The sequence below is a fragment of the Uloborus diversus genome, chromosome 8, assembly GCF_026930045.1.
Source record: "Uloborus diversus isolate 005 chromosome 8, Udiv.v.3.1, whole genome shotgun sequence".
In the NCBI taxonomy this organism is placed as follows: domain Eukaryota; kingdom Metazoa; phylum Arthropoda; class Arachnida; order Araneae; family Uloboridae; genus Uloborus; species Uloborus diversus.
Window position 1 is genome coordinate 69,236,859 of NC_072738.1, and position 12,716 is coordinate 69,249,574.

General features: G+C 33.1%; 1 protein-coding gene across 1 annotated transcript in view; it reads left to right on the forward strand.

The window, feature by feature from the left end:
* Positions 1-1,918: 1,918 nt before the first annotated feature.
* The window catches only part of LOC129228143 (CD151 antigen-like), a 267,763-nt gene continuing 256,965 nt past the window's right edge, over positions 1,919-12,716 (forward strand). Inside the window, exon 1 of the mRNA XM_054862789.1 lies at positions 1,919-1,995. The gene's annotated coding sequence lies outside the window, so the exon portion shown is untranslated. The remainder of the gene's footprint in view (positions 1,996-12,716) is intronic.

The window sequence follows — 12,716 nt, forward strand, 5'->3', positions numbered from 1 at the left end:
TTATATTCTAAACGCTTTTTTCCACAACTTGCTCCTAAAATTTTTCTAATTTAGGAATTTAACAATTTAAAAAATATTTGTTCCATTTAAGTTTAGAGAAAAAAAGATTTGTTTATAAAAATATTCAAAATTAAATATGTAACTCTACTACAATAGCGACATTTAGGAGAAAGAAGACAGATGCGGAAATAGAAAACTTAATTAACTTAGCTTCTTCCCCGGATAAATCCAGGATCGTTTTGCTCAATTGTCATGATGTTGGCCTAAAAACGATGTATATTTATTAAAGCCGAACATGCATACATAATCGTGGATGAGACTATTGTTGCGCATGCGTAAGATTTCTTGGGATGAGAAAGAAAGAGCTTCAAGGGTCACCTTCTCTATCGCCTTTTTGGCGAGCAGTAACGGGCTCAGAAGCTTGAGTAAATTTGACCCTCGCCATTATTTCTCGGACAGCTGTACTTAGACCCCGGTTTGCGCAACTTTGCTCCAGACTTAGGCCCCCTTCTCCTGTTTATTTTATGAGTTATATGTGCTAGAATCTGTAGCTGGTCGACCTTAAATGTAAGGCTACTAAAAACAAAATTTTAAAATTGTTTTTGCTTCTTTTTTTAAATGTATTAGTTGTGTTTTAAGTTAGTCATCATACAGTACATTTGCTTTAAAAATGGCTTAGAGTATTGTCTTTGAAATAAAATTACAGGTTTTACATAAAAAACGAGTATATAAAGTTGAAGTTCGATTTTACTAATTTCTAGTTTACGAACAGTCACAATTTCACGAACTATTTGCTAGTCCAAGAAAAATCTTTCATTTAAACAATGTAATTTTTCATTTTTTGGAACTGGAAATGGTAAAACTCTTTTTATGAACTCGATGTAAAGTCAAACAAAGTAGCTCTTTCCTAAACTTTCAGCACAAGGGACATGAAATGTCTTGTAATTTTATCTTCCTATGCGTCTTTGCTTTCATTTTTAAAAAGAAATAAATTAGTTCAAAGTTGTTCAACAGACCTAACGATACGAATTTCTGGATGTCTGTGACTCTACGAAAGTTCTGTATTTATCGCAAAACGAAAATAAAATATCGATATTACTGATAGAACATGCCATGGAAATTATGCGTACCATACATATGCGTTTCGATTTCTCAAACTTTTTTTGTGATTCCAAGGCTAATTTAAAGTTACAATGTAATCTTAACATATTGTTATTTACACACTATTACTTGTTAAGAAATTGTACAAAGTTTTTCTCTTATGCTAATTCTCCTCAGAAGTATAAAAACCAAGAAGACATTCGAAGAATATGAATTATCTTACGAATATGAATCACCTTCAGATTCCTTTTCCAGATGATAGATGCAATGGACAAAAATGCAATGAAGGTTGGTAGGAAGCTAAAATTTGCCATTAGAACACATGGTTTTTAGCCATATTGCCAATCTCAGTATTTTGATACTTAGACTGTCATTACAAAACGTCCTCCCAGTTCCGAAAAAAAAATTCTGATTGCAGCTAATGCATGTAACGTAAATAAACTATATCAGAAGGTGGTACATTACTTTTTGAAATAAAAGTTGAGCTTGGTTTCTCCCCCCGAAGTACAGTCGAACTTGTTTATAATGAGCGTAAACAGACCGCGATATTTGCTCGTTATAACCGAGTGCTAATAAAAAGCGAGTTCGTAAAAAAAAATCATCCTAGTTGATTTTTTCCTTCTTTGTAATAACTGCACTCCAATTTGATCTATCAGGCAATATTATATTGAGTACATACTTTGTTTTCCTCTTCACATAGGTTCTCAGGGATTGTTCGCCAAACGGGAATTTATCCTTGGCGATATTTTCCCGCGTACTCCGGCAACCCGGGGCGCCGTGCGAAGCTCTCTCGTTCGGAGGCAGGGGAGGAGAAAGCCCCGAATGTTTTCTCAGGTGATGCCATGCGGCCGCAGCCGAACATTGGAATAAACGAGAAGAGACGGATACCGCCGGGTGAGTGACAATTAAAAAAAATCCTTCCCATTTTTCTCACTTCACTTGTTTTCAACCTATTTTGTGTCAGCCGAGAAACATGTCCGTTAAAACTAGGCCCACCTAAGAGTCTATCCTTTCACAGTTGCTGTCATCTCTAGTGCTTATGTTTCGTCTTTGAAAAACAAACTGGGATGACGTTAAATAAATACGGGTTTTTTTTCTTTGCATAATTTAACACTTCTACTGTTTTAAAGAATGAAATTGTTTTATCAGGAATTGAATGCCGCTGACAGTATATGACGACATATTCTTTCCGATCAAGTTTTTAGGGGAAAAAACAAGTCAACATCTGGCATTCGTTCTTCAATTTTGACAGTTTCGAAGACTAGAACAAGATTTAGTTAATTTAGATTTGGAAATTTGACAAAAAGTTCCAAATCATTTTCTAAAAAATAGACATCAGTACCTTTTCTGGGAGCCGCGTTTCTCAACAGTTATTGTAACGAGCGTAACGCCAAGTACACGACATGAATCGTACTGGTTAGAAATCGAAGTACCAATATATAAGTATATAATCCATGATCTCCAAGAACTTATATTCAAATTATTAAATACAGGGGTGCCCACCTAGGGGGGTCAAGGCGCAGACTGCGTCATTGAAATTTTTAGGGGGGGGGGGCGAGTTGTTTTGAGGGGCGTTTTGCTCTTTCTTTTGGGGATGGGCTCTTGCTTTGTGGGGGAGGGTCTTCGCGATATTTAGGGGGGTGAGCCCTTGATCTTTGGGGGGTGGGCACCCTTGTTAAATATGTCGATTCGATTCAAAGTCAAGGGTGCCCACCGGGGGGGGGAGGGGGCATGGCTTAGCTTGCGCCATTGAAATTTTTAGGAAGGGGGAGTAAGAAAATTTTTCTCTTCCTTTTTTGGAGGGGGGGGGGGCTTTTGTTATTCAAGAAGTCTTCGTAGTGTTTAGGGGGAGGGGGGAAACCAAATGCGCCGGATTTTCTAGGGGAAGTGGGCACCCTGTTATAGTACATTAATGTAAAACAAATGCTGTCATTCCACTCAACCGGTGTATTATTCGAATTGATAAAAACTCGATCTTTAATAAATTCATTTTTATTTCGTTAAACGTTCAACGTTGGAAGACGCTCATGGTTTTATTTTGCCGGACTTGGCCTTTCACATTTCTTAGTTTGGTGAACACAAATACTCTTTCTATTAAAAGTGTTTTGAGATTTTATAACAAAAATGTGCATTGTGACTCATATTTTTGTAGTAAATCTTAAAGTGAATTTGATGAATTAATTGCGATATTTTTATGAAATAAAATCTTCTATATGTAAATTGAAGCAAAAGATACTTATAGTAATCTTTATTTTTATGATTCGTTCTGAGCGTATTAACTCAGTTGAATTTCTTAAAGTAGCAGATTTTAATTTTGCTTTGTTACTCGAAATTCAAACTTAATCATCTTCATCGAGCAAAAGGATTACAAAAAACCAAGAAAAAGTGTACAAAACCAAGTTTTCAATAAACATCGCAAAAGATATACAATGAAATCTGCCTTCTGTTCTATCCCAGCTGTTTCGCAGAGAAGAAAACATTTAGTGTTACAACTAATGGACCTTATTGCGTTTCCGTTCGGTATTTTAGAGCTGTATGGTAAAGAAAAAAGTTCATGCATTTTCTTAACGTAGACTTTATGCTTTTTATTTATATACTTTTTTTCCCGCAAACATACATAAAAAATAATATGGTTTTAATATATCAAGCTTATTAAAAGAAAACTAATAAAAGTTTAGGGTTGTTATTTCAGAAACCATGATTTTTACCTTTAATTTCCAACATAAGTATCATTTCTTGATCTGAAATAATGAAATATAAGTGATTAAACGCAATGATGATTAATTAATTGATGACATAATTTGGAATGACGAAGGTCCATAAAAGAAATCAATACGGTGATTTAAGGTTACGATAGCAATCAAAATTATTTAAAGCAAAACTCCAATGTGCAAATTAGTTTTTTTTTTTTTTTAAATCTTAAACGCAATGCATCAAACACATTCAGTAGCAAAATAAAAATTCAACTACACATTGATAAAAACTCTATGTTTATTAAATTCACTTTTATTTCGTTAAACGTTCAACGTTGGAAGACACTCTTGGCTTTATTTTGTCTTGACTTTATTTTGCTTTTTTTTAAATCTTAAACGCAATACATCAAACACATTCAGTAGCAAAATAAAAATTCAACTACACAGCTTTTCTCATGTTCAACTAACAAGTTAATTGGTAAATATACACAACGCGTCAAAGCTTGACCACGGAGAGATGGCGGATGACCTTGGAGCGAAAACATCGATTCTGTTATTTGTAATAGGTTGTTTGTTATTATTTTGTAATAGATAGGATCAGCGAGAGCCCGCCCCTTACTTGTCGGCGCTTTCTGGCAGACTTTACCTATTACAAATAATACAAATAATGTTTCTGCTTCAAGGTCATCCACCATCTCTCCGTGGTGTGGTCAAGCTTTAAAAACATTCTTACAGCTAGATTAGTTTAGAAAAAATATTGCTGCTCCGACAAACTAAGGTAAAACACCAGTAGTGGCCACTTCAAGTTTACTTATATGCTCTCAAGAAAGAAGTGAGCAGTAACAGTGTGATTTTTTGTTGATATTTAATGTAATTATTATATTGAATCAATTTTCTTCATCAGTTATTTGAATTTAAAGTAAGTAGTGTAAATTCTTCGGATGGGAAAATGTCAAATGGCCATTACTGAAATTTTCAGATTTTGGAGTAGCAACTATTTGATCAAATTTGAGGCTTGGGGAAAAATGGATAAAAAATTGAACAAATTGAAATTCTGGGATTTTTAGAAATTGGGACGTTTTAGGAAGAGTCGGGCTATAATACGCTCATTGAGTTTCAAGATGGGCAATTAACATTGCAGGATCACAGTTTAAAAATTACTTCACTGTGGCCACTACTAGTGCGTTTTAAACTTTGAAGAGGCCACTACTAGTGCGTTTTAAGGCTTGAAGTGGCCACTACTAGTGCGTTTTAAACCTTGAAGTGGCCACTACTAGTGCGTTTTAAACCTTGAAGAGGCCACTACTAGTGCGTTTTAAACCTTGAAGCGGCCACTACTAGTGCGTTTTAAACCTTGAAGTGGTCACTACTAGTGCATTTTACACCTTGAAGTGGCCACTACTGAAGCACTGGGCACTACTGGTGTGTTTACCTTACTACTCTTATTGAATAAGTACACAAGAACCAGTGTAGTCATTCAATTACTGTTTGCTCTAAAGTTGAACAATTGTAATGATGGGAGTGTCAAAGGTTTTCTGATATTAAATACTTCTAAGCAAAACAGATGAGAAGCACCTACAGTTGCGAAGCAGTAAAATTTATCGGGGGGAGGGGGGACAGTAACCTGTTATTTTAATATGCTGGGTCTTGCTTGCACTGTACGTTCAGGGACTCGGCATAATGTAACGAATTCAACTGCAATCACTTAAACTCTACTATTTTTTATAACAGCAATTTTCCGTATTCTATTCCGAATTTCAGTGTTGCACAGGGAAATAACAAAATTTGATTGATTTTCACATTTTGAAAATACATTTATCTTGTACTTTGCATCCAGTTGAAGAAGTGCAACTTTTAACGCAGTATTTTCTTAACAATTATGCTCACACAATGAAACAAAGTAAAGCAGAATTTAAGTACATTTCCCTTTCGAAAGAAAGTAGAAAGTACGATGCCAATTCCAGCATTCCAATATATCTTTTGCTCTTTTCTCTTTATATATATACATACACAACATGTTAACGCTTTTAGGGGCGCATTTCGTAGTTTGTATTTTAAATAAATATTTATCATCGCGGGGGAAAAAAAAGGGGGGGAGGCAACTAGTATTTTTTCCATATTAATTTGAAGGTGTTTCTATTTTTTTAAACGGCAAACAAAACAGCTGTTAAAAATCAAAATAGTATTCTCCTTCTCTTTCCGTGTCACCTTTTACTTCACCGTTATAAGTTAGTTCTTTTACAGAACACTAATCTTCTTCTTAACACTTCCCTGTTACGCATGTCATTCCTGTTAAATGAATTTTCACTCTTCCAAAACTGTCACGGGGCCATTCCACGGAAAAGTCAACCCCTTGTCCCGCACGTAACGGTTCATTTATTTTATTAAAAAGTATTAATTTAAAAGGGTAATGACGGAATTTATTGCTTAAGATATCACACAAAAGTTTGCAATTGGTTAAGCAGAAAAAAGTAGTTCATTAATATTTTAAAATATCATTTTTACTGACGTATATGAGGCGTAACGTGCGGGACAAAATGACCGTTTTCCGTGGAAGGGCCCCATACAGTATTTTCCCGCCTTGAAAAAAAAACTAGTTTTATCTATGTGGGTGTATAGTTTATACATATAGACCAACACACACAAAAAAAATAGGAGCTAGGAAAATTTTTTAGGTCCTGAAAAATTATTGCTCCGAGTTAATTCGAAAATTCAGTGTAACATGGTGTCAGAGAGATTCTGTTCTGACCGAAGTAGTGGCCAAAGTAATTTTTAGTCGCTTGGGTGACCTCCAGCGTAGAATTTGTTTGATCTTCTTTTTAATTCTCACATATATGATTGAACTGAGCTAGTTATAGTAGCGTTCTATTAAAGCCAAGCTGACTGTCCTCGTATATGTGTGTGTGTTTGAACAAATATACTCTTCTTGGACACTTGTTTGGTTTACAGTGGTTTACTAAAATATTGTCAAATTTATTTAAGAGCAATATTTCTCTGCAAAGCCTTCTTAAGGTAATATCTCAGATTATAATCACGCGTTTTCCAGGAGCAAAATAATGCTTCAGGCCAAAATTAATTCCTCATGTTTTAATGATGAAGTTCAATGCTTTTTTCGTACTTCTTAATTTTATTTATTTATTTTTTTTATTCTTGCACACATGATTTAACTGAGCTAATTATAGTAATTCTCGATAAGGGAAAATTTTGAATAAAAGAAAATTTTTTTCCCACCACATAACTAATTTATTTTAGTCCTTTAGGAAAGTGAATGAGTTTTGTCGAAATATTTAAAACAAATATTACATATTTTTGGGTATTTAGCAACGTAATATGTAGGATGCTAATTTTAGGAAAAAAAAACAATAAATAAAAGGGCTGAATGAAAGTATAAAGCACATACAAAAAACAGAAGAAATTGTCTGCGAATTCAAAGTTATTTAATTTTTTCCCACATCAAAATTTGTTTTGTAAGTGAACCGTACTTTCATTGAGCGTAGAACTTCCAATCTTTTCTAAATTGCAGTACTAAAATTCACATTGATTTGTGAGTTAACAGCAAATGTTTTATGTTTAAATACTTTTCTGAAACGTCGATTGACTACAATCTTTTATACAATGTTTTCAAAAGAAAAAAAATATGTAAAAACACCAGGAAAGAAAATTCACAAAACATTAAAAATATTTTAAACTTGTTCAATTATAATATTTACTCAAAAATTACGTTGGTGCCTTCTTTTGTGAGCGTAATTGTTCTGTTGTTGTTGGCAACATTTAAAAACAGAAAACATAACAAAACAAGGTGGGCACTCACATTGAATGAACGCAAGCAAATAAATTATGCCAAGTGCCGCACTAAAAGTTCATAAATAACTGATTTAAGTAAATACTTTTCTCCCCGGGGTTTTATTTGCTTTTAAACCTTTTTATTAACTTTTGTATATTTTTATGGCAAGAATTTTGTTTGCTATTTACTTTATAACTGCAAAAGCATGTTTGTAGTGATTAAGAACTGTTATTAATGAAGCTGGTTTTTTTGTGAATGAAACAACTTCATTGATTAACCATTAAAACTCTTACAAAAAACGTTCAGTTTCAAAATATTTTTGCGATAGTAATTCGTTTTTTTATATTAAATGGGACATAAATAATTTCGGTTAAAAAAATTGGTTTTTGAACAGTGAAATTTTTAGATACTAAATAATATTTCTGAAATTTATTATAATGTCCGTTTAACTAGCTAATTGTAGGTACATGTAATAATTAAAACTTTCAAATATCACTTAAAATATTGATTATTACTAATGAATATGCAGTTGGTGACCATTATAACTGAAACGCAGATGTCGTGTAATTCTGAAAACTCGCAAACATCTAAACTCGTTTCAACTGAAAAATTTTGGGATTTAAAATTTTTTATGAACAGCTGAAGAAAAGGAATAAGTAAATAAGTAAACTACACTCTAAGTAGATGAATAGTTTCTTGTTGTTTACCGATAAAAGCAGTATTTTCGTGCAATTCAAAGTTATCGCCAATATTCCTCTAATTTATGATAGATTATTTTATTTTTTTAAGTAATTAAATGAGTCTTCAGAAGAAAGGCACACGTAACAGCGGAAGAACGGCATAAGTTACACTTGATCTTAATTAATATTTAGTCTTTTTTGCCCTAAAAGAAGGGCATATCGCTGTGCCGATGGAACATTGACTAACTGCAAAATTAGTTGCAATTGAGTTATTGTTGTCACTGGGTTCAAACGTGGTCACCCCATACGGAGGAACACTGACAGAATTGTTTTTCAGATTTTAGCCACCAGAGCAGTCATATGTTTCATTGTATGAGGTAATGAATAAAATAATATGTATATTTGGTTCTCCAGTAAAATTACACTTTCTGCAGTTGCGTCAGTGTTCCACCGGAACAGCGATAAGTTACAAATTAAAAATAAAATTTTAATTTGTAACATATGCCCTTCTTCTAGTTACTCATTCAACTGATAAAAGTAACTTGTTCATTAAAGTTCAAAATAGCAGAAACTGGTTAAAATATTACTTTACATACTTGCGTCTAAAGCATTTCGATCTGTTTCTGTGATCTCGAAAAGAGAAATCTTTACTATTAATAAAGCTGAAAGTCTGGATCTCTGAATGTCTTGATATCTGAATCTCTGTGACGCGCATAGTGCCCAGGTCGTTCGGCCAATTTTCATGAAATTTGGCACAAAATTAGTTTGTAGCATGGGGGTGTGCACCTCGATGAAATTTTTCAAAAATTCGATCTTTTTCTTTTTCCATTCCAATTTTAAGATCATTTTACCAAGCAAATTATTAAAACAAGCCAAATTACTATAACGTGGACGAGCAAACTACCATAACATAGGCGAATAAATTAACACAGAAAATTGGAGGGAAATTCATCATCCATTATTTGTAAATATACAGGCGAACCAAATGACCTTTTAATTTTCTACTACGGGCTAAGCCGTGCGGGTACCACTAGTTTGTAAAAAAAATAGGTTCTTCTCTTGCAGAGGTGGCAAATCTGCGTTCCTGAAGCCACATACGGTACCTTTAGTTTTATGTGTTGCTCTAACAAAAGCTAACTCCCGTATAAATTCATATTTTCCTACATTGCTTTCTTGCTTGGGTGTATTTGCATCTGCAGCACATTTATCGGATCTAGTTGTTGTTGTCGTGTCATAGTTAATAATCGCTATTAAGATATAAAGTGACATTGCCTCAGGATGTTAGACTTCTTCTCTAACACATAAGACAACACAGGGAAGATCTACAGCACAAACAGAAATAACAACCAGATAGCCTATAGGAACCGACCTCACGACCTCTGGCATTCTATTTAAAGTTATTCTATCGGATAACTTTGAATGAGCCCCCCCCCCCCCCCCAGGAAATTAAAAATAAAATATTTAATAAATACATAGGTTTCTCGGATTCATTAAACAAATATACCGAAAGATTTTCAGATTTTGACGAGCACACTCCTGCAATGGCACTGCTATTTGAACCACATTTTGTAGGCTATATCGGAGGTTCCTACGGAATTACAAATGGAGGTTTTTGAGCAAAATGAATTCATTAACTCAAAAAAAAATTTTTTTTTTCTCGCTAAAAGGGATCCCACAGAAACGCAGTTGAATAGCAATGCCTGCAAGGGCAGACTTACCATTTACTTTCCTGCTTTATGAGTGCTTTGCCATTCAACGTTTTCTAAGATACAGTCGAACTGGCTTATAACGAGCGCAAAGGAAGCGCGATATTTACTCGTTATAACAAAGTGCTCGTATAAAACAAGTTCGTGAAAAAAATGAATAAAAACTCATCACAGTTGTTTTCTTACCAAAGAAGTTGGTTACCTTGTTTTGAACTGTCTGAGTGTCTGTACTCAATTACCAAAAAAATGGTAAACTGAGCTGGAAGTCAACAGAAATTTCATGAATCACAAAAATATTGCTCGCTTCAATCGGGGTTTGCTCGTTAGAGCGAGTTATGCTCTCATAGACACAACGACAACTAACATTGTACCAACGAAGTATTTTTGATTTCTTCGCTAAATCCTGGTTCTCGTAAAGTCAGAGCTCGTTATAAACGAGTGCAACTGTACTAACACTGAAACCTAGTTTTAGAACGCAAATTTCAGACGTTCATTCAGATGATTAATTAAGGCTTTGTGTTGCAAAGTTTGCTCAAAATATTCAATTACTTTCAAGCGATAAATAAAAGAAAAAAAAAAACACGAACGTTTACATCGGATTAAAAAAAAACTTTTTGTACGCGTTATTGTTATAAGTTTTTTTTTCTTTTTTTGAAATTTCATAGCTATTATTTCAAAGCTATTATTTAAAAAAAATATGTTATATCAAGTTACGACGTTTATGTAAATATAAAAATTTGTTTAGTGTAACTTATGTAAAGTAATAAGTAAACGACTCAAAGTTATTGTTTTAAATTATTTCTATACAATGCAATAAAGTAATAAAACTATGGTAAATCTAAAGTAATAATTTTAAAGTTGCTAAAAATTATTAAAAAGACATTAACTTAATCGACCTACTTTTTAACTGTCTGATTTAAATGTGGACTCCAGTAAAAAAAAAGCTCCCAACTTCTGGTTTAGTGTATCTTTTCAATTTAAAAGATGTATTAAAAAATAAAATTTTTAATGCATATATTTTTGAATTTATGCTAAAGAAAATTTTCAATTTTATTTGAAACATCAATGTTGTTTGTAATTTGTTATGTAATTTTTTAAAGACATTTGTAGAATTGAACCGAAGTATTTTCTTTAAATTCTCAATTAACGTCATCTTGTATTTGTGAACAGTTAGGTACACATAACGGCCAATGAATTAGAAACCTTTGAGATTTCAAATTGGGTTAGAAGGGAGTATCATGATATGGAGCATGTTCTGCTGGCATGGAACTGGTACCCTGGTGCTTCTCAAATGTAAACAAACAGCCATGCAATACCTAGATATACTGGCAGATCAGGTGCGCTCTGCAATGTTGCATTTTTATCCTGATAGCGACGGATACTTCATAGATGATAATGCAACTATACATCGTGCCAGAAGTGTTGAAAATGGGTTTGCTGAGCATCAGTCTGACTTCTAACACCTTTCCTTGCCACCGCATAGCTCGGATCTTAACTCCCATAGAAAATGTGTGGGACATGGTTGGAAAGACGGATCTGACAGCACTCTCTTCTTCCATCTAGTTTATGAAGATCTAAAAGCCTGCATAGCCAGTTTATGGTATTATTCTCTGGATTTAAAGGAACTCCAGAAGCTTGTCAACTGGATGTTCAAACGAATCAGAGCAGTTATCCGTGCAAAAAGTGGTCCAATAAAATCTTGATTTTGGGTTTCTAATTCATTGGCCAGTGAGTGTAATTGGTTAGTACGAATTCGCTAAAGCTTTCTTAAAATAAGTTTCGCTAACATTTTGCTAAGAAAAAAAGTGTTAATTACCGGTGACTGTTTAAGGAAGTTGTCAGCGATTAGAAGTGCTACAATTATTCAATAGCAAATTAACTTAAAATTATAAGAATGTCACACTTGTACGTTTGTAAAAACTATTTGCATGAATGACAATTGCTCTGAAAATTATTTCTTGAAATTTGATTTTCCCTTTCATTTGAAATTTTCTATTCATTTTTTTTCATGAACTTTTTGAAAAACGATTCATTTTTTTCATGAATTTTGAAACAATTAAGACAAGAGAGCATCAAAAATTCTACCAATATGCTTTCAAAATAATTTTATTTTAAAAACTATTTTGCTTTAAAATGCACGCAAATTACCATACTGAATTGACATGTGATCTTTTGATAAATTATGTTTTACCTAATATTATGGCTTGTTATTTAGATTTTTATTTAGAGAACCAAAACCTTCGTCATTTCGAAAACTTCTTTGCAATATTTTATGATATTGTTATTTCTAACAATAATTAAAAATATATTTCTTTTTTACTTCATACACAATCACAATTTATCAATTAATAATTAACAAATTACGATAACATGAAGTAAATTAAGACTGATTTGCTTAAATGCAAGATGTAGACGTCACAGCCACACGTTTTGTAAATTCCTGTGTTAATTTTGTAGTAGAACTTTCAATTTATCTCGATGATCATTTTTTCGATGATCATATTTTCGATGATCATAAACAAATACTAAAGCAAAATTCAAAAGAAAAAAAATGTACACTAGAAAAAAGTACAAGCAACTGAAATGAGAGGGGTGATATTCGGTACGAAAATATGTTTCTCAACGCACACGATAATTTTACTTAAGCAGCCTTAAAAGCGATTAATTATAATAGCAATTTGTGCCGCCATTTAAATCATTAAGCTAAGCAATTAATAATAATCACCGCTTTAAATCATTCCGTACTTCAGTT